Here is a 21,771-nt window from a genome sequence, read left to right on the forward strand (position 1 = left end):
CTAGTTGATTTGAATTAGGCTTAATAACTTTCCCTTGAAACACTAAAATTGCGTTATCGCTATAAGATTGAAATTAAATAAAAAATTCTGATCCATGTCTTTTGTCCGGTAGGTATTTTAATTTACCTTCCCTTCGCTTTAAGAATTGTCCGCAGGAAAAGGGTAAAAAATAAGTTAAATAATATTTAAGATAAATATGACACGATATATTGAATTTCTATTATGAGATCTCCTAGCATATTAGACCAGATAATATTGAGGAAACCTCACAGATTATAATTGATGGTTAATACTGATTCGATAGTAACTATAGTGAAAAAAATTTCGTTTTAAAAATTCTTGTCTCCAGTGTAATACCCTAATGTATTGCACGTGCCTTCAAATTTCCCGAAAAAAAAACATTACGATTTTTTTGTCTGTTTTTGTTGTTCTATTTTTTATTGTTTAGTTAATTTACTTGTCTTTATTGTTATGTTTTTTTTTATAGACGCAAATTGCATTAAAAAAACTTTTTTTTTGTCCTCTCAGTGTTTTGTTTAGAATATTTTTATGTTTTTTCATGCTATTCAAAATTAATACGAGGTAATCATTTCAAATAAAAAGGCGAAAGCTAAGAAAAACAGAAAAAAAATTAAAACAAAAACAAAATTAATTTTTTTATATTATTTTTCGTTTCTTTTATTCGAATACAAAATAATTATATGTGAAAAACTTTAGAGTGTGGTAGTGGTGACCTCCTTATAGCACTAGTATAATTACACATACCCGATTTTTGTTGATATTTGAGAATGAAGAAAATACCAACAAAAATTTTTACCCTTGTATTCTTGCCTATAAGTTTTTCTTCTCTTTGGTAGTAACAATAGAATACTGAAATAGCATACAGAATAGTAAAAACAACGATGAGATTGCAAAACTTGTTGGGCTGTAAAACACACCGTAATTATCGTGTATACCAGAACTGTCACACAAGAGAATTGTTAGGGTGTTAAATAACTGTCAGATTGGAAAAAAAATAAAAGAAAAAAATAACAAGTAAAAACGTTTCAGTCGGTATAAACCGATTGAATTATACCCTGCACCTTTCGTTATTGTGTAGCAATTACTCGAACCTGTGAGATCATTCTGTAAAAACTTCACGGACATGTCTGACCTATAATTGGACATCCGACTACCAAGTTTCATGAATCTGACCTTATAATTTTTCCAAATATTTAAAATTAGCTTTTGGAGTTGTATGGTATGTACCTGAACCTGCCAAGCAATTTCACCAAAACTTCACAAATATATTTGACCTATAATTGGACACATGACTGCCAAGTTTAATGAATCTGACTTTATTATTTTTCCAAATATTAAGAATAAGCTTTTAGACTTGTATGGTATCTACTCGAACCTGTTAAGCAATTCCACCACAACTTCAGAAATATATTTGACCCATAATTGGACACGTGACTGCCAAGTTTCATGAATCTGACTTTATTATTTTTCCAAATATTAAGAATAAGCTTTTTGACTTGTATGGGAGCTACTCGAACCAGTCAAGCAATCGCACCAAAACTTTACAAATATGTCTGACCCATAATTGGACACACTACTGCCAAATCTCATGAATCTGACTTTATTATTTTTCCAAATATTAAGAATAAGCTTTTTGACTTGTATGGGAGCTACTCGAACCAGTCAAGCAATCGCACCAAAACTTTACAAATATGTCTGACCCATAATTGGACACACTACTGCCAAATCTCATGAATTTGACTTTATTATTTTTCCAAATATTTAAAATAAGCTTTTGGGGTTGTATGGCAAGTACCCGAACCTGTCAAGCAATTCCACTAAAACTTCACAAATATATCTGATCTACAATCGGATAAGTAACTGCCAAGTTTCATGAATCTGACTTTATTATTTTTCCAAATATTTAAAATTAGCTTCTGGAGTTATATGGCAGGTACCCGAACCTGTCAAGCAATTCCTCGAAAACTTCGGAAATATATTTGACCTATAATTGGACACATGACTGCCAAGTTTCATGAATCTGACTTTATTATTTTGCCGAATATAAAAAATTTGCTGTTGGAGTTGTATGGCAGCCACCCGAACCGGTGCAGCTATCCCATCATAATTTTTAGAGCATGTGTAGAATATAATTGGACATATGTATACAAAATTTTATATTTATAGCTTTATTAGCTTTTGAAATATTTAAAATAAACTCTTGGAGTTGTATGGCAGCTACCCGAACCCGTTGTCCGACTTAGTCCAATAACAATAGGGTTCGTCCTTGGCACAAAAGAAAAAACTTGTGAAAGTTTGGTGTCGATTGCATTATTCGTTTTTGAGTTATCGTGCGATCGGACGGACGGACGGACGGACGGACGGACGGACGGACGGACGGACATGTCTAAATCGACGCAGAATTTTACGCTGAGCAAGAATATATATATATGTCCATACCGCAGATGACTCCTTCAAGTAGTTACAAACTCCATACCAAAGTTAATATACCCTTCACGAAGTGCAGGGTATAAAAAGAAATTTGGAATATTTTAATGCCCTATACTTGCTTCACATAAGGTGAAAAGAAGAAAGAATGAATGAATTAAAATGGATAATAAAACTTTTACAGGTAAACTACGAGTAAGTAATAACGAATAAAGGGAATGAGAAATTAAAATTTAAAAAGTGGTGAATAAAAAAACAGAAAGAAAAATAAAAGAATTATTTTAAAATGATTATTAAACTTAATGAATGGTAAGACTGTTTACTTTTATATTTGTAATTAAATTTGTACAAAACAAAAAAAAAGAATTAAAATTAAAATTTGTGACTGAAATGTGAGCACATTTAGTAAGTAATTAACTATGTAAGCATTATTAAGATTAATTAGGCAAATACTTAGCTTTTACACAAAAAATACGAGGTATAATTTAAAGGCTCCCACGATTTGGGTATTCTTCTAAAACAAATTTTGCAAACTCTGTTATTTTTACACATCAGAATAGTTTTCAGAAGATTGTAAATTGGCAACATGAAGAAAATATCATTCTTATGGAAAATTTTTCTAAACATAAGAGGAAACTGAACTTAAAACTCATAGCAAATTTGATATTTTACGCTCTATAGATAACCGTCCTTGCGGCTTTAATATAATCACTTTAAGATATCCTCTACATTTTTGTCAAATTGTATGCGAATGAAAAAATTATTTTAATATTAGTTTTGATCATTTAGAAATAAAGCTTTATGATATCCAAGATCCAGACATTGTTATAAAAAATATATATATAAGCTTAGAAAGCAACACGAAAATTTAAATTCACATAATTACCTATAATCATTTCGAGCTCAGATTCCAAAACTTCACCAAATTATACTCATTTATGCAGTAAACTATGTAGATGAACATTGTTATTTGATTTTCAAGGCATATAATTTCTCCGAATTTACAAAATAAATTATTTATAGGATTTTAATTGGTTAATATTTTGCTATTTAAAAAAAATAATTTTAAAATCAAAATTGACTTAAATTTATTATTGCTATCATTAATTTAAAATATTCCCTGTACATATATGTATGTGTAATATATAAAGCAAGTCCACGAAAATTTTACATGTATAGAGGCCAATATCAATACATTAAAAATTGTATAACAATTATGAATGCTGTTTGAATATTCAAAATTTTATTATAGTAAGCAAAATTATGTACAAGAATACTCGTAACATTTGCATAAAATACTGATGAAATTAAAATATGTGTTTTCCGAATTAATAATAATATTCTCAGCAACAGTTCCATCATCAAATACCCCTAAACGCCCAATGATAATAATTACTGCCATGCAATTATTTATAAACCACAAAAATTTTTACGACTTCTTTTGTATTGTTTTGCTTTAGGTTTTTCTTCTTGTTCTCCACATAAATCTGTTTTGTTTGTTTGTACAAATACGGGAGAAAAAATAATGTATCCTTTTATAATTGAAATAAAATAAATTGGTTGAATTTATTTTGGGAAAACAATAGAAGTAGATTTTTTTTTCGAAAACACTGAAATATTGAAAAATATATTACCCTTGTTTTCATGAAAATTTTAAATTTTGTTTATGAACACTCGCTTTACTGTAGCTGTTTTCATTTTAATTTGACGATAATATTACACAGTTTTATTTGTACAGACCGAACGAAAAAGTATATTTTTATATTATCTAAGCGCTTAATACTATGGTTTTTGTAATATTCAAAGCCTAATAGAGTTTTCCTGAATCATGTTAAGAACACATAAGCCTTAATTATAAGAGTTTTCAATACAGTTAAACAATCGCAGCACTACCCTTACTTACGGAAACTATAAAGTATGTTATATTTCAGTTTGTTAGAGAAATTTTTGCCTAAAGTAAATCTCAATTCTTTGTAGATCTTACTTATGTATATTTGAATAATTTTAATTATTTACAAAAGAAATTTTTCGATATGATTTCAATACTTCCATCTTATACAAAACATCACAAGAATAATTATTATAAGAACTGTGTGATTATACTGAAATTTATGTGCCTTTTTTGCAATAAAGCAAAAATTCATAAAAATTGTATTACAATTTACAGATTTATTTTTATAATAAAGAGGACAATGTTTAAAAATTTGTTATTAAAATTGTGGGACTAATGATTTTTAATTCTGTCATTATTCATTTTGTAATAATTTATTAATTTGGGAATTTTAATACAACAAAAAAAGGAAGAAATGAATATTCAAAAAGAAAACATTTAAAATTTTTTTATAGAAAAATAATTTTTTTTTAACTCTAATTTGTAATATTGTATACATTTGCATACTGCTAGCCACCACAGAACAATAACAGATTTATTTCAGTAGAATATCAATGGAATACAATAGCAACAAAGTAAAATATGGAAGGAAGATTTCTCAAATAATGTAAAGTTTTTATTTTCATTGTGTCTTTTATCATTTAATTATAAATTGAATTAAAATAAATTTCCTAATTTAAATGAAAATGAAAACAATTCCGCAATTTAAGAAAAATTATGATGAATATATGAAAAATTAATTTTCATTTATTTAACTAATAGTAATCAATTAGTCTAACTAATTGATCGATCTGACAACATATAGCCAGCTCTTAACTAATAATCAGTTCTCAACTAATTTTCACTTCATTTGAGTTGTATGTAATTAGGAATTGTAACTAAATTAAATTAAGAAGCACTGCATTTTCTTATTAGTTTCACTATGCTTTACTGTTAGCTCTTTGCACATAATATTATATATATTGCAATATTCTTGCAACACAATGTAAAAAGTTTGGCTCGTTGAAATTTGTGATTTTTCAGAATGTAAATAAAATTTTAGTAAAAGTCTAGTGTTCGTAACTAAAAATTACATTTTTAATTTTAAGGTTTTTCAAAAGCTATTAACAATGTCCAATAAAATTATGTAAAATTTTGCAGAATTTTTCTTTATAAATATAACATATATAAGATTCTCATATTGTTAGGTTTGAGCATATTACCGTGTGCCATTGATATTACTAGGATGAAATCTATTGGTCTGTTCTCCTTATAAAGATAGACTAGAAAATGTTGTACACTCGCAGGATAATCGCTGATATAGACAATAAACTTAAAGAAAGACTTTTTCAATACTCGTCATCACAATAAGGTTTAAGGTTGTAATGAGCTGACTATTAGGATGTTCTGTTGCGGTGAATTCTGGCAATTTTGATTAGGGTGTTAAGTAAGAGTGGTTTCTTATCTCTACTTTATAGTAATTCAAATTATGTTTACTCGTAACGCAGCTCTTCTTGATTTTTTCTATAGAAATTTTAATTCGCATGACAGTGTGATTCTTGATTTAAGCAATTCGTCTGATAATTGAAACTGAAATATATTTTAAACTGTTTATATAATAATGTCGAATTTTAGTTTACCTTACTCATTCATATTCTGCATATTTTATGAGTTAATTGATTAAAATTAAGTATTTTAAAAATCAATTTTTAAATTAATTAAAACAAAAGTAAAAAATATTAAGAACTTTCATTTTCATTTAACAGATTTCTAATTAAGGAAAACAAAGATAAAATTGTATTTTATATTCCCTTTAGTTTTTCAAATATTACAAAATAAAACTTTTCTTTTACAAAAATTAAAAAAGTTTATTTAATCATTTTTTACTTAAAAAGTTCTTTAAACACACCAGACAACTTGAAACTGCGAATTACAAGAGGGAATATGAAAATATGAAAGAAGTTAGAAGGTGAATAGGTGCGTATAGTCTACCCCACGTTCATAAAAAGGTATTTTTGTTATTCCTTATTTGAAGGCCACAATATCAAAACACTTTGAGCTTTGTTCTTAATAAATTTAAGTAAGATACAAAAAATAAAAAGAAAAATTATTCGTTGCAGACAATTTCTATTTTAATTACAACACCGTATGTATGTTTGTATTTCATAAACAAAAATACTGTTATGTATTATTGGTACCTACGCAACTAAGAAAGTTGGAAAACCATTAATATTTCTCTGTGACTTTCTGTACATGGTCATTTTATAATACCAATACTAAAGCTCATCCAAGGACTGTGCATTTGTTTTGTAAATAATTTAGTATTGTTCCAATATTTAACATAAATTCGTCATTCTTAGAATTATTTTTTTGGAATCAGTATGATTATTTTATTACATTACAAATAAAATTAAAAATTTAAGATATTCGATTTCATTTTATTCTTTTGAAATTTAACAAGAATAAAATAATTTTATATTATAAATTATGAAAATTTCCAAAAATTCAAATAAAATTGTTAAAATATGAAATCTTTGGAAATTTATTTTCAAATTGCGAAAATGATATTGTAGATTTCAATATTGATTTGGAAATGAAAAACTGAAATCAATAGCCTAACAGGTTAACTTAAGGTATTAAATTTAATTTTTAGAATACGAGAATCGGAAATTTGAAATTAAAATAGCCAACAAAGTTGTATAACTTGTAAATCGGAAATTTGTTCAAGAAATAAACACGCACAATGTATAAAATATAGCTAGCCCTAAGGATAAAAAATATTATATTTTGCCAAAGACAAATAATACAAAAAGTATGTAAATAAAGTTAGATTATAGCTAAATCGTTAAACCCGACGTAAAATCGCGAAGACTTATTCTTGTTCGGGTAAATATCAACAATAGAATTAACAGAAGTAATAGCAGCAAACAGCACGCTGGTTGTGAATGCAGAAAATGTGTCGTAATAGCGAAAGATAAGAATATCAGTTTGAGTTGAAGAGTCGTCGTCTTTTCAAACTAAGTCTTATTTTTCTAAAGTCAAGATCAAAGTAATATTTTTCAAAAAGAGCTTCAAGATTAAAAATAATTATCGTTATTTTACAAGTAATGCTTAATTTAATGGCAGTAGTTTTTAAAATTAACAAAATGTTTACAACACCTCGAAAACAGCAAATGATTCGTTCATATCCATTTGAGAATTTTATTCTCACTTTGATTTGTACTTGTGTCTCCACCATTCTTCAGTAACAAGGAACAAATCATCTTAATTTATTGTTTTTCCTTTGAGTTTAGGTAAAATTTTTCGTTTATTTTTTAGAAAATAAAATATTAACAACTTAATGGCATATTCAAATTAATTGTAATTAAAGCTCGTATAATATCGAGAAAAACATGATTATGTTAAAGTTCTAATAAAATAATTTAAAAGAACTTAAATCCTTTATTTCTAATTTATTCAACTTTGAAGTACAACAAATCGTTAGAAAAATTATAATATTTTCAAATAATAAAAATTTAAAATTTATGAATAGCAATGAAATTTCTACGAAATTTATTTTGTAAATTTATTTCATACATAGTTTAGGTATTTGTTTCTTTCACCTATAAAGTTCTTATATAAAGAGCTAGTCTCTTTCAGAATATTAAAATACGTCAACCATATCTGCTTTTTCATGTTTCTCTTTTCTTTTTTAATTACAGCATTTTCTATAATTGAAAAGTAGAAAACCCAAAACACTCTTGGATTGAAATGTAATGTAACAAGTAAAAACGTTTCAGTCGGTATGAACCGATTGAATTATACCCTGCACCTTTCATTGTTGTATAGCAATTACTTAAACCTGTGAAACCATTCTATAGAAACTTCACGGATATGTCTGATCTATAACTGAACACACAAGTTTCGTGAATCTGACTTTATTATTTTTCCAAATATTTAAAATTAGTTTTTGGAGTTGTATGGCAGGTACCCGAACCTGCCAAGCAATTCCACTAAAACTTCGCTAATATATCTGATCTATAATTGGACACACAACTGCCAAGTTTCATGAATCTGTCTTTATTATTTTTCCAAATATTTAAAATTAGCTTTTGAAGTTGTATGGCAGGTACCCGAACCTGCCAAGCAATTCCACTAAAACTTCGCAAATATATCTGATCTATAATTGGACACACAACTGCCAAGTTTCATGAATTTTACTTTATTATTTTTCCAAATATTTAAAATTAGCTTTTGGAGTTGTATGGCAGGTACCCGAACCTGCCAAGCAATTCCACTAAAACTTCGCTAATATATCTGATCTATAATTGGACACACAACTGCCAAGTTTCAAGAATCTAACTTTATTACTTTTCCAAATATTTAAAATAAGCTTTTGGACTTGTATGGGAGCCACTCGAACCTGTCAAGCAATTCCACCAAAACTTCAGAAATATCTTTGACCTATAATTGGACACATAACTGCCAAGTTTCATGAATCTGGCTTTATTATTTTTCCAAATATTTAAAATAAGCTTTTGGACTTGTATGGGAGCTGCTCGAACCTGTCAAGCAATTCTACCAAAACTTCAGAAATATCTTTGACCTATAATTGGACACACGACTGGCAAGTTTCATGAATCTGACTTTATTATTTTGCCGAATATAAAAAATTTGCTTTTGGAGTTGTATGGCAGCCACCCGAACCGGTGCAGCTATCTCATTAAAGTTTTTAGAGCATATGTAGAATATAATTGGACACATGTATACAAAATTCTATATTTGTACCTTTATTAGTTTTTGAAATAATTAAAATAAACTCTTTGAGTTGTATGGCAGCTCCCCGAACCCGTTGTCCGAATTGGTCCAATAACAATAGGGTTCGTCCTTGGCACAAAAGAAACAACTTGTGAAAGTTTGGTGTCGATTGCATTATTCGTTTTTGAGTTATCGTGCGATCGGACGGACGGACGGACGGACGGACGGACGGACGGACGGACGGACGGACGGACGGACGGACGGACGGACGGACGGACGGACGGACGGACGGACATGTCTAAATCAACGCAGAATTTTACGCTGAGCAAGAATATATATATATGTCCATACCGCAGATGACTCCTTCAAGTAGTTACAAACTCCATACCAAAGTTAATATACCCTTCACGAAGTGCAGGGTATAAAAAGAGTGCTACCCAAGTGCTGTTTTAATATTTGCTTTGTAACAAAAAAAAATTAAAAATATTGTCAAAGACTTGAACTAATGAAAATAATTACAGTTAACTAAAAAATTCTTTTCGTATTCTTACACAAACAATTTCCATGAGGTTATCTAAATTTGAATCTTGTAATAAAGAAAATTTTACATTAGAAAGACGATGTTATCAAAGAAAATTTGGGTCAGAGTAAAGCAGTTTTATAATTAAACTTTTTGTTCCAATAAAAAAATTTTTCTTATTTTTTCTCTGTTATTGAAATTTTACTAAGAAATCGTTAAAAAAAATAAAAAGAAAACAAAAGATGAAAATATTTTTCTTTTAATAAATAGAAGGGTGGGTGGGTTTGGGTGCATAGTGTGTATTGTAAAATTATTATAAGTTGTTAAACTTGACCAAAAAAGTTACGCTTTTTAATTTTTGAATTAATGTTTCTATACATAACTGGGCAAACTTAAATTAGAAATGTAAAGATTTCAAAGTGTTCTAGTATTATTTGAGTTCAAAATGATTAAAAAACCGATTCTTGAAACTTTAAAAAGGTTGACATTATGAAGAAACTTAAGAGCATAAAAAATATTAAATACAAAATTGAAAAGAAAAAATTACAAAAAAAAATATTTAAAAACATTTTCGAATGCTTTAAATTTAATACGAGAATAATAAATTTTTGGATCTTGGTTGAGCTTTTGCATTGCCCTTTTCAGTAAGAGTTACCAGACATCTGTGTATAATTGAACGACCAGGATATTTTTCTGAAATTGTAAAAATACAATTAACTCTTTACATAATATCAATTTAAAATGCAAAACTGATACAAGTGTTTCATGCATACATTTATTATGATCCAAAGTCATAATTTTAAAGTGCTGATAAACTGCGAAAACTTAATATCTTCTTCCAATGTCTCGACCACTATCATTATAGTAGTTTTTATTTTAATACTAATTTTGTGGCCAAGTACATACACGTATCACAAATTTTAAATTAATTTTATCATTTCTGAAAATGTTACATCAATCGTTCCTATGCCTGACATGCGGGCAATAAATTTGCTCTATCTTTAACAGAAGCTTGGCGTTCCAGAAATAAAATATTAAAGAAAAATTTGTTTGATCTGCTTTTCTCGTGAAAAAATTATAGAATTCATTACGTACATTATCCAAACAAAGAATTAAAATTAAAAATATACTGAAAAAGACTAGAAACAGCGTTGATAAAATTCCTGATTATCACACATCGACCTCTAAAAATCATAAAAATTCATAAAGACATTATTTAAATTCACTTTTGACATAAAGAAAATTCAAATAAAATATTGAGTTATGGAAAAAAACAGACCACATCTGTTGAACTTGATAAAAAATTAATTTATTGAATTTTGAAAATATTCATGAGATAGTGAAATATTCGACATCTAAAAAAAAAAATTTGTAATAAATTTATTTTCACAATTATCTCAGCATTTACATTGGGAACTGAGTTTAATATTCATGTTACATTAAGAGAGAAATATGTGATAAAAGAGAAATAAAATGTTTGAAAGTAAAATGTATAATACGTGCAGTTTGTTTCTGGAGTAAAATTAAAAGTTCATAGGTAACAGCATATTTTAAAATTGACTCTTTTAATAAGTCTAAACTTATCATGTGGATGTTCGCTTCATCAGATTCAAATGTTTTCTTAACAAGTAAAAATTTAACTTGAAAGTAATTAGTAATTTACGTTGCCTTTGAAATTCAACTAAAATTTCAGTGACTACTAGTTTAATTTTAAATTAATTAAAAATATGAAAATATAAAAGATGGGTTGATGACGAACGGTAATGAATGAGGAAATTTAAAAACTTAATATCATTTTTGTCTTCTTCAACTTTCGATATTTGTCCCCCATATAACTCTCAGACGATAACGAATATTAAATTTTGCAGTTCTCTGTGGCAACAAATCGGTTAGAATTATTCCAATCGCTGAATCGAATTCCTAAAAATTTATCGTACTTAACTTCTCACGTTCCATAATTTGAATTTAGGAAGTACAGCCTAATATGTGACTCTTAAACCACTCGCTGTTTTCTTGAAAATGTTTTTTGTTTAAATTTCAAATTTATGTCAATATTTTCGAAAAATAGAATAGAATATTGTAATTTTCTTCCATTACATTAAAGCCAAATGGCCCTTATTATTCTTTTAAACTATGATTTTTATGATTCTCAGGTTTATTTATACTTTTCATATGCCAACGTAGTTGTATGAAATTTTTTTTAATAACACTTTTTAATCAAGGTTTTAAGTGTCTTTAATTTAGTTATTCTGAAGTGCAGCAATTTGAATAATGACAACAATAACCAAAAAGAAACAAAAACAAAATCTGAATTGCATGACACTTCACAAAACGAATCAAAAAAATTGTAATTAAAAAGTTATAAACGAATAATAGAATTATATATGGCCCTCCCCTTCACTCCGAGTGAACAAGAAAATGTCATTAAAATTCTTTTAAAAAACGGAAACAACATTTAACTTGATAATATGGTTACAAGCATTTAATGCTCATATCCTATAAAGCGTTACCGAGCAATAAAACGAAAAAAAGAAGAAATTCCTTGCTTTTATAGTTGACTACGTGATGGTTTTATTTCGTTCTTTTGTCACTTCGCTCATTTTCTGTTTTTCTCTTTTTTTTTCTTTGGGTTTATATAAAATAAGATTTTATACTTTTATTATTTTCTTTGTTAATTTTTATTTTGTGTCCTTTTTCATTCTGACAGGATTTTAATGATTTTTTTCTTTTTTGTTTTCAACTTGTGTTCTCTTTTCGCTTAACCCATATAAAAAAAACCCATAATCATTTCACATTTACCAACTTTTTCTTTCGCTCTTCTTATTGCTTTTCACTTTTTTAATATATTTGGTTTTTGTCTTTTTTGCATATCACTTAAATTATTTGTTACTTAGAGAAATTCATTTCATGCAGGTAACTCTTGGCATGACAATATTTATTCCTAAAAAAAATTTTTAATGTTTTCGCATTTAGTTAAACAAATTCAAATAAAGTTTAGTCATGTGTTTTTGGAACAATAGTAATGCAATAAGGTTAGATATATCGCAATCTTCACAGGAACCTCTTTAAAAAGAAAACAATATTTTAAACAAATGTGAGAGTCATTTTTAAATTTCACCGAATTGTATTGAACTTTTTATGGCTAAAATATGTTTTTTTAAATACGCGTTCTTTAGGGCTCAGGCAGACATGGAATTTTTAGTTTTACAATTACTGCTTAATTGTAAAATCGTTGCGCGGACATCTAATCAACAAAACTATAGCGTCAATTCAAACCGATTGCGTTAACTTAAAATTGCAATCAGTTTGTAGAAAACTACAAATAGTTTGATTACTAAGTTGTATGCGATCATACAGTTGCTTTTGTGTGCGCTTGAATATAAACCTATAGAATACAAACAAACAATCAAACAGTTGCAAAACTAAAAATTAGATGTCTTTATACGAGTATAAGCAATTATTTGTGGCGTTGTATGTCGAATTGCTTCTGTTAATGATGTTATAGACAATAATCTGAGGAAAGTCATATATTCCAATTGCCCTCCAACTAAAACTTTGTTTTCTTCTGACTTGAATTTTTTTTTTATAACATTGTTAATCAAATTTTTTAATGGGAAATTTCTTTTGTAGAGCTTATAAGTATTATTAGAGAAAAAAAGCTTGTTGTACGCTTTTCTTCATTAGAAAAACATTTTTTTAATGATTCTTTACTATGTGTACTTTATTGAAATAAATAAAGTACATATATAAAGATTCCCTGACGTCTACATAATACAAAATATTAGAACAATAAATTTATCAACTACAATGCATTGTTGAAATAATTCCGACTAATGCAACAAGTAGATTCCTAATGCTTTTGTTAAAAATTTGTAAGGGAATTGCTTATTGTTTCCGTTTCCAATATTCAAATAAAAAATTTTATCTAGAGGCCCATCGAACAAATAATGGATGAAAATTGCGCTTTATTGTTTTTTACTTCTACATAAAAAATCTCATATTGACAAGAGTAAAATCAACAAGAAAATACAAAAGGATAGCACAGAGCAGCATTTGAATGACACCGTTTAAAATATATTCAAATAACTAAACAGAATATGCGGATGTGTGTATCATAAAAAAAACTTGTAAACATAATGTTGTGCTTTCTAATATTAAAGTATGTAAAATCACTCGTATTCTACACCGTTAATCACAAAAGAGTTAAAAATGATGTTCAAGTTTTCCAAAGTTTTTCTATTACTATAATTTTTTGGTGATTTTTCACTTTTATGTCCTTAGCCCTTTTTCAAAATAAATGAATTTTTTTTTTGCTAGGTTTAAGATTTAATGTAATTATTCTGATTTCATTAGTTTTTTTTATTTTCACCCTTCTTTATTCTTATTCTATTTAAGTTTTCATGTTCGATTTGGTTTTAATCGTGCAGAAAATGCTTCCTCATTCATTTATTAATAGACTTATTATAATAAAAAGGAAGGGGACAACAAAAAGTGGATGTAGTAAGAAGAAAAGATGTAACGTGTTTATTTTAAATTAAAATTATGTTAAATAATTTAAATTCAAAAGATAAAAATTATAGAAATTTTCATAAGGATTTCATCGTTGTGTCAGATCGCATATATTTTATATTATAAAAGACACACTTGGTTGGATTTTCTTTGAATTTTATTTTTCCTTTATTGTTAACATTTCACATTAAATTTTAAAGATTTTGCAGTATTTTTATATTTCACTTTCATACTAGAACTGGAAAATGAAAGAATATTAGTTTAATGGACGGCATTGTGAAGGTTTGATCACTGGAACGACTTTAAAGGATGTGATGTTTATTACTTACTACTATTTATAGTATGGGACAGATATCGAAAACGTATACTCTCATGTATTACGCATTAAAAATTTGTTTTCACGAGAATTACCAGTGAGCATAAAATTAATTGGTGTAGATATTCACCATCGAATCTTAGGTCATCGAGATTTTTATCTAAAAACATTCTTCCTTTAATATTTTCCCTTTAACATGAAAATTATTAACAAAATAAAAAAATTAAAGAGAACCTTTGAATTAAAGTACCAAAAAAAATATAAAACTATAACGAGGTCATAATATTATATTCTAAACCTTCTATATTGGTATATGAAAATCAATACCGTCATTCCCGTTCTGGACAAAGCAGCGTTTAGTGTGTATTGGTAAAAGAAAATCAAAAATATAAATCCTAATGAGCTGTTTTGCTTTAAGATCAAAGAGTTTCGTTAACAAAGTATGATACATACATACATCAGTTTTTGAAAAATGTTTTGAACTCTTCATACCTTAAGTTCTTAATTTTTAGAAAATTATTTTATCAAAGAGTTGTCGTTTTACGGCAATTATAGCTTATATAACGATTTACAATTTTTTTTCTACTTATTTAATTTCATAAAAGCTTCAAATGAATTTCTACTTCTTCTAATTTAAGAGACAATACAATTGAAACTATTATGCATTGAAATAAGTAATGGACATACACAGTACTTAATTATTTAGGCTTTTATTTAACAATTAAATTTCCGTTAAAATAACTGAAAAATGTTTGAAGACCCGGTTTATCAAAATGTCATAATGCTAATTTTTAATATTAAAATTCTTAAATGCATGCAAAACAACATGAATATGCAAAAATTCGTAAAAGTATTGTGACAAGGTAAAACTGAAGATAATGATAATATGACTTGAGTTGAAGGAAGGTCTAGTCTAAAATTAAGTATACAATCAACTGACTTCTACATAATTATGCTCGAAAAATTTGAATGAAGAACATTAGTAAATTGTGTTAAAATCAAATTAAAATTTGTTCAATAACTTTATGTAAGTATACACATAAGAAATGTATGATATATTGTAAAAACATTATTATCATATAAAATTATTATTTTAGCCCTGATGAAGATTTAAAATTAAATCGAAATGTTGGTGAAAAGTTGAAGAACCTTGTTTTATTTGTCCTACACCACACTACACAAAAAAAAAATTAAATTCTTCTATTGTATTTGGTGTAAAAATAAATTATTGAGTATAAAATTCAAAATTCTTATGAAAAAGCTGAAATTTTAAGAAAAATTATCTTTTGTTTTAAAAGGAAATGATTCTTGAATTAAAAAATAATTAAGCGAAAATAATTTTGAAAACTTACCTTTTTTCTCCTTTTTATTTTTTAATCAAATATAATAAATTATTTTTAATCCTTAAATTTATTCTTTTGTATTAAGTATATATTTTTATTCGATTGTCCTTGTAAATAAAATAAAATAAAATTTTATTTTGAATGAATGGCAATAGGAATATGTTCAAAAATTCAGTGATAAAAATCACTTTCCATTATTCAATAATAAAGAATTTTTTTTTTTATTTTCACTTTGACTAATTTTTGTTTTCCTAGAATGTGCTATACTATATTGTTATTACAAATACAAGGTTACAGTCTTTATATAAAGTTTAACGTTAATTTAAGAATTCATTTAAGATCACAAAATAAAAATTCTTAATACACTTCCAATTTATATCTAAATTCTATAATTTCTATTTGAATATAGAGCAATTCTTGCTTTCTTTTAATATTTCAAAAACAAAAAAATAACAAAGTACGATAATTTCACATTATACAATTTATTTTATATCCCAATTATAATATAAATTTAATTTTTTTAATATTTACCTATATATTTTATATTGTATTTGCATAGTCTTTGTTTAAATAACGGTTATTATACTATAATTAATTTTCTTCTTTTCATGGTGGCTAATTTTTGAATTTTCTTTTACTTTCAAAGTAGAAAATTTTCATATGATTATTGAATTATGTATTACGCGCCCCCGTTTTTTAATATAGGAGTAACTGTAAGGTTTTTAACTTATCTGTGACTTAACTGGATGAATTTATTCATTTTCTTTTATTTTTGAATTTTTTTCTTCTTCTTTTTCTTATTTGCGTAAATTATTTTTAATTTTCTTTATTATTGTTATTTTTTTTTTTTTGTTATTTACATAAAAAATAAAAATGAAAAATTAACTTCTGAATTAATTTGTTTTAAATTCACTGAAATGTGAATGTTAACCAACTTTACTGTTAACCAAGTTTTGCTTTAGCATTGTTGGCGTGTTTGTTATTTTGTTGGAATGTTTGCGCGTTTGATATTTTTGGGGCGATAACTCTCTATAATACAGTTATGTAATTTAAATAACAGAGAATAATTTTTATTCCTATTTTTAGAGAGCATGGATGGCTTTTTCATTTTTTCCTTTCATTTTTCATTGCTTTGTTTCTTTTTTTTTGTGTTCGTTTCGTCCTTTCTTTGTACTTTTCAACATCAGCGACTGTTCAAATTTAAATAACTCAATAAAATCATCGCTGTGAACTTTATTCCACTGAATTTTTTTTCTTTATGTTTTTTTTTAATTTTTGTTTTTGTCTTTTGAAATATGTATGATGAAGATGAAGATTTTCTTCTTTACATTTTATTATTTATGTATGTAAAAACTCAAGAAAATTTTCTTATTTCGCAATAAAATGAAAAAAAAAAAGAAAGGATCTACTGATGGTTCTTTTAAAAGATTAGAAGTTAAAAGAATTTTTGAAAATATTTTTTACTTAAACTTTGTACACTTTTTTTTATTTTTTTTTTTTTTTTCTTGCTCAAAGTCACTAATTTAATACAAAAAATTCCAAAGTTTGATTTTCTAATTTTCTTTTATTGTGACAAGTTTTTTGCTTTTCTCTGAAATTTCTTTTTTTTTTTAGTTGATTTTCAAATGTACTGAATTCTAATACAGTTTATGTTTACTTATGGTTATGGAAACGAAGATAAATTATTTACATGACAAGTTTTTATTTTAATTTTTACAAAATTTTTATTGCAAAATTTAATTATTAACAAACACAATTAAATTATGTTTTACTGGATTTTTTTGTATACTTTTTTAATAAAAACTGAGAAAGTTCATTCAATGATGTCAACGTTAACACTATAAATTTTTTACTTGCATTTCCAATATGCTACTGCAGTACCATGTTAAGATTCGCCAATTCTGTAAGATGAAAAATTTAAATTGCAACCATGTGTATATTTCTGAACTTTTATAAACAACAACAGTAGTGCTATAGTTGCACTATCATTGTCAAGACTCTCACTATCACTATTATAGTCAAGACTCTATAATTAAAAAAATACACATTTTTATTGCTGTTTTGGAAATATTAAATACAAAGTAATTTAATTTGAAATAAACTTAAAATAAAATGAAAATAACAATAAAAAATGGCGGAAAACAACAAAATCAAATATATTTTAATTTATTTTTAATTTTATCAAAGAATATTGCAGAAACATTGAATTCATTTTTTAATTTTTCCAATGTCTCTAGCTTCAATTCAAAAACAGATTTTTCAACTTAATTTCTGTGTTTGCATCTTTTGAATATCAGGTGGAAACCACAAAGAATATTAAAATATTAAAAGTTTCACTAATTTATAATTTATACGGGTTTTTCTATATTAATGTGATAATTGTGTAAAAATGCGGTGACGTAAAATTTTAAACAAAATGTTCGATCTTAAAACTTCCAAACAGTTGTTCTTTATATAACACTCCTGCCTTCACTTTAACAAATCTCAATTATTATACATAAAAACAAAGTTTTTTAAATTTTCAAATATTTTTTTTTATGTTTTCTGAAATAAGTTTCGTTATGAATTTTGTAAAGAAGCAAATCATAGGGATGGAAAATGGTCATGACATGAGTCGTGTTAAAAAAATTTGCTTTAAACAACGTCTTAAATAAGTAGAAAAATAATTTATTCTGATCTTCGCCAAAATTAAATAACCGCTTATTGTAAGTTTATAAAGATCTTTTTACCGACCACATTGAAAATTTTTGAGACCACATTGGAACGCACTTCTAGATGGTAGAGAAACGTAAATAAACTATTTTGAGAGAGATAGGTCGGTGTATCGCTTTGCTGGTTTGTCGGTCTGTTTGTGTACGCGCCAACTCAGATTTAACAGAATCGTTCTGAATATGGTAACTAACACATTTTTCAGAATATGTTTACTAAAAACTGACTAACTTCCTTAAAATTGAAAAGAATAATGTTTAAAAAATATTTTCATTAGCTTTTGCAACACTTCCGCTTAACCACACAATACACCAGATCTAAAAGCCCGGGAGGACCCACGTTCAAAAAGTTGTAAGGCTTTTGGAGACTTTTGTAACGATATGCATCATGGCCATATTTTGTTGAATTTTTATAAAGCTCCAACAGGGAAACTAGTTGAGTGTTTTATACATAAATGTGAATCTCTGCATCCTCAAATAAGGGTTTTTAACAACTTTATCAAAAGTAATTAAAAAATAAACTGAAAAGAAGAAGAAGGCCAATTTGAGAACACCAAGTTATACCGACTACATCGATCATAATATAAAAATCGATTCATGAATGCACTACATTCAAGGCAAACTCATATCCTGTACACTTTTTATTGTTTCACATTCTCATTTTGTTTCATCAATTTTATTTTTATTATTCTTTTCTCATTTCGTTACGAAAAAAATAATATTAATGAGTTTTAATTGAAGTTTTTCTTTTTCTTTTATTTTTCACTTTAAAATTATGAAAGCCTTTTTCCTTTTTGTTGTCCTTATTATTTTTTTAATAATAATTTCGCTTTTTTTCAGAAATTCTTTTTTAATGTTTAAATTATCAAACTTTATTAGTTCTAAATAAGTAAAGATTCGTATTCATGCATACGTATGTATGTATATATGTTTTAATGTTTATAAAATGTAGTAAGATGTAGCAAAAATGAATGTTTCAAGGGCAAATACATCTTTTTTATATGCACGCATATAAATACACACATATCCATAATGTATATATTGGTATATATGTATGTGCATATATTATTCTGTCCATTATATTTATTCATAGATTATTACTGAATATACGAGTATATGCGTGCGTGTATAAATGTATTCATTTTTATATCTTTATTCTCTTTTCCGTTTCATTATTATTGCTTTGTCTTTTCTTTATTATTACATTTTTTCCATTTACTGCTCTTATCCTGACTTCATATGTAATTGTTAAAAGAAATAATAATAATAATAATATAAATTTCTATATCCTGTGTAGATCATTTCAGTATATACAACATATTAGGTATGTATGTACATTATTATATCCTTGTAATATTACATATGACTTTGAGTTGTTTTTTCTAAAGGAAATAATATTACATTCATGTACATATATATGTATGTTTGTGCTTATATAATAATAAAAACGTAAAAGAAAAAAAAAAGCTTTAATAAAAATGTTTACTGTAAATTTATGTACATACAATTATGCACACAAAAACAGATACACATATAGGTATACATATATGCTTATGTAATTCATGTGTACATTATTGTGTATGTATTTATATTATATTAACGTAAACAATATTTTTCTAGGGTATTAAATGAAAACAATTTTGCAAGACTTAAGACTTTTATACGAATTACTATGAATCAATAATATAATAGTAGACTGACCAAAGCGAAATTGGCTAAACTCCTCGCCATACGAGAGGATGGTGCATCGTGGTCATAATAAGAACTTTTAAATTATTTTCTTTGTGATACATACAAACAAAATTTATTACAGTTGTAGTCACTGTAGAAATTTTCAATTCTTTTGTTTGTTTCAGGCGTAAGTCATTCAAATGTAAAAAAAAAAGTAAAAATATTCATTACAATTTAAATCACCACCAATTAAATGGAGACCTTCGTTCTCTTAATCTCTTAAAACCAACTAAACATAACTTTTTTCTTACAATTTTTTTAATTAGGCAAAATAAGATTTTAGAAAAAATTTAAGCATTTTCTGAGATTATTAAATCTTGTTTTACTCTGAGCTTAAATGTTTAACTTTTAAAGTTTGCGGGAATATTGTATTTAACAGGAGAATTTAGAATGAAACGTAATTTTTGAAATTGAAATATAAATATTATAACCAAAACCAGGTATTATTTGCTTTCAAAGTGTAAATCACCGATTTTTAAAACAATTTGTTTCCATAAACTTGTTGTCAGTTCAACTAAAACCTCGAAAAGTATCATTCACAAATATTTTAAGCGCGATATTCTTAATGCCAGGCATGGATGAATAAATATTCAAAACGCAAAGAAAGAGCATATAATTAAATTAAACTTAAATTTACTCGACGTAGTCTGATAGAAAACTGGAATCCTAGTTTATCCTATCATTATTAAAAGTATGATATATTTTCGCAAATACCCTAGCATATTGACACATCTTATATATGTTTTAATAACATATTATTATGTACATAGATTATTTTTTATTTTGCGTCATATGGAACTGAGAATTAAAAATATAAAACCGAAAAAAAGCAATATTTAGTTCATGTGTATTAGAAAATATGTAAAATTTTGTGGTTTTATATGTAAATTAAAATTACAAATTACAACTTGCGCTGAATAATGAATCATTTACTGAATTTAATAATATAATCTGGTAATAAATTGAAAATGAAACAGAATATAACAAAATACATTTTTTACTATTATTCAGAATAGAAATGAACACACATTGTTTTTTTTTTTTTATTTTGTATGCTAAAAATATACATAATTAAATTTTATGGAACATTTTCCAAATGATTTCAAAATGATTTTAGTAAAAATATAGTCAAATTAAATGACCACAAAGAAAATGGAAATGATACAAAAAATCAAAATATTAGAAATGAAATATGTATGTCAGCCTGCCGATATAACAAACTCCGATTTAGACTCCGATTAAAGTTTAAAAAATTTTTTTAAATTAAATTTTTAAGCTAAAATGCCGATACAGAATAAGATCCTGCTCTATAACTAAATTATTAAACCGGTTTGGTTGTATGATATCCAGTTGTGGGGATATGCCAAACAGTTACATGTCCAGCGAATACAAACGTTCCAGAATAGGGTTTTGCGGAATATGGTGAATGCCCCTTGGTATGTGCGAAATGGAAATTTGCAGAGAGATCGAAAGATTCCATGTTTAGTTGACGAAATTAACGAAAGGGCGGTGAGACATAGAGCTCGTCTGGAGAAACATGTCAACGTGGAGGCCTCTCGGGTCCTTGTTATCCGGCATTCTCCCAGAAG

The 21,771-nt window shown here is 26.5% G+C and overlaps 1 long non-coding RNA gene across 1 annotated transcript in view; it reads right to left on the reverse strand.

Annotated features, from left to right (window-relative positions):
• The window catches only part of LOC129619046 (uncharacterized), a 186,717-nt gene extending 170,765 nt beyond the window's left edge, over window positions 1-15,952 (reverse strand). The window contains exon 1 of the long non-coding RNA XR_008697840.1: window positions 15,753-15,952. This is a non-coding gene — a long non-coding RNA (uncharacterized LOC129619046). The remainder of the gene's footprint in view (window positions 1-15,752) is intronic.
• Window positions 15,953-21,771: the final 5,819 nt, after the last annotated feature.

The sequence above is a fragment of the Condylostylus longicornis genome, unplaced genomic scaffold (assembly GCF_029603195.1).
Source record: "Condylostylus longicornis isolate FDR11 unplaced genomic scaffold, ASM2960319v2 ptg000010l, whole genome shotgun sequence".
Classification (NCBI taxonomy): Eukaryota; Metazoa; Arthropoda; class Insecta; order Diptera; family Dolichopodidae; genus Condylostylus; species Condylostylus longicornis.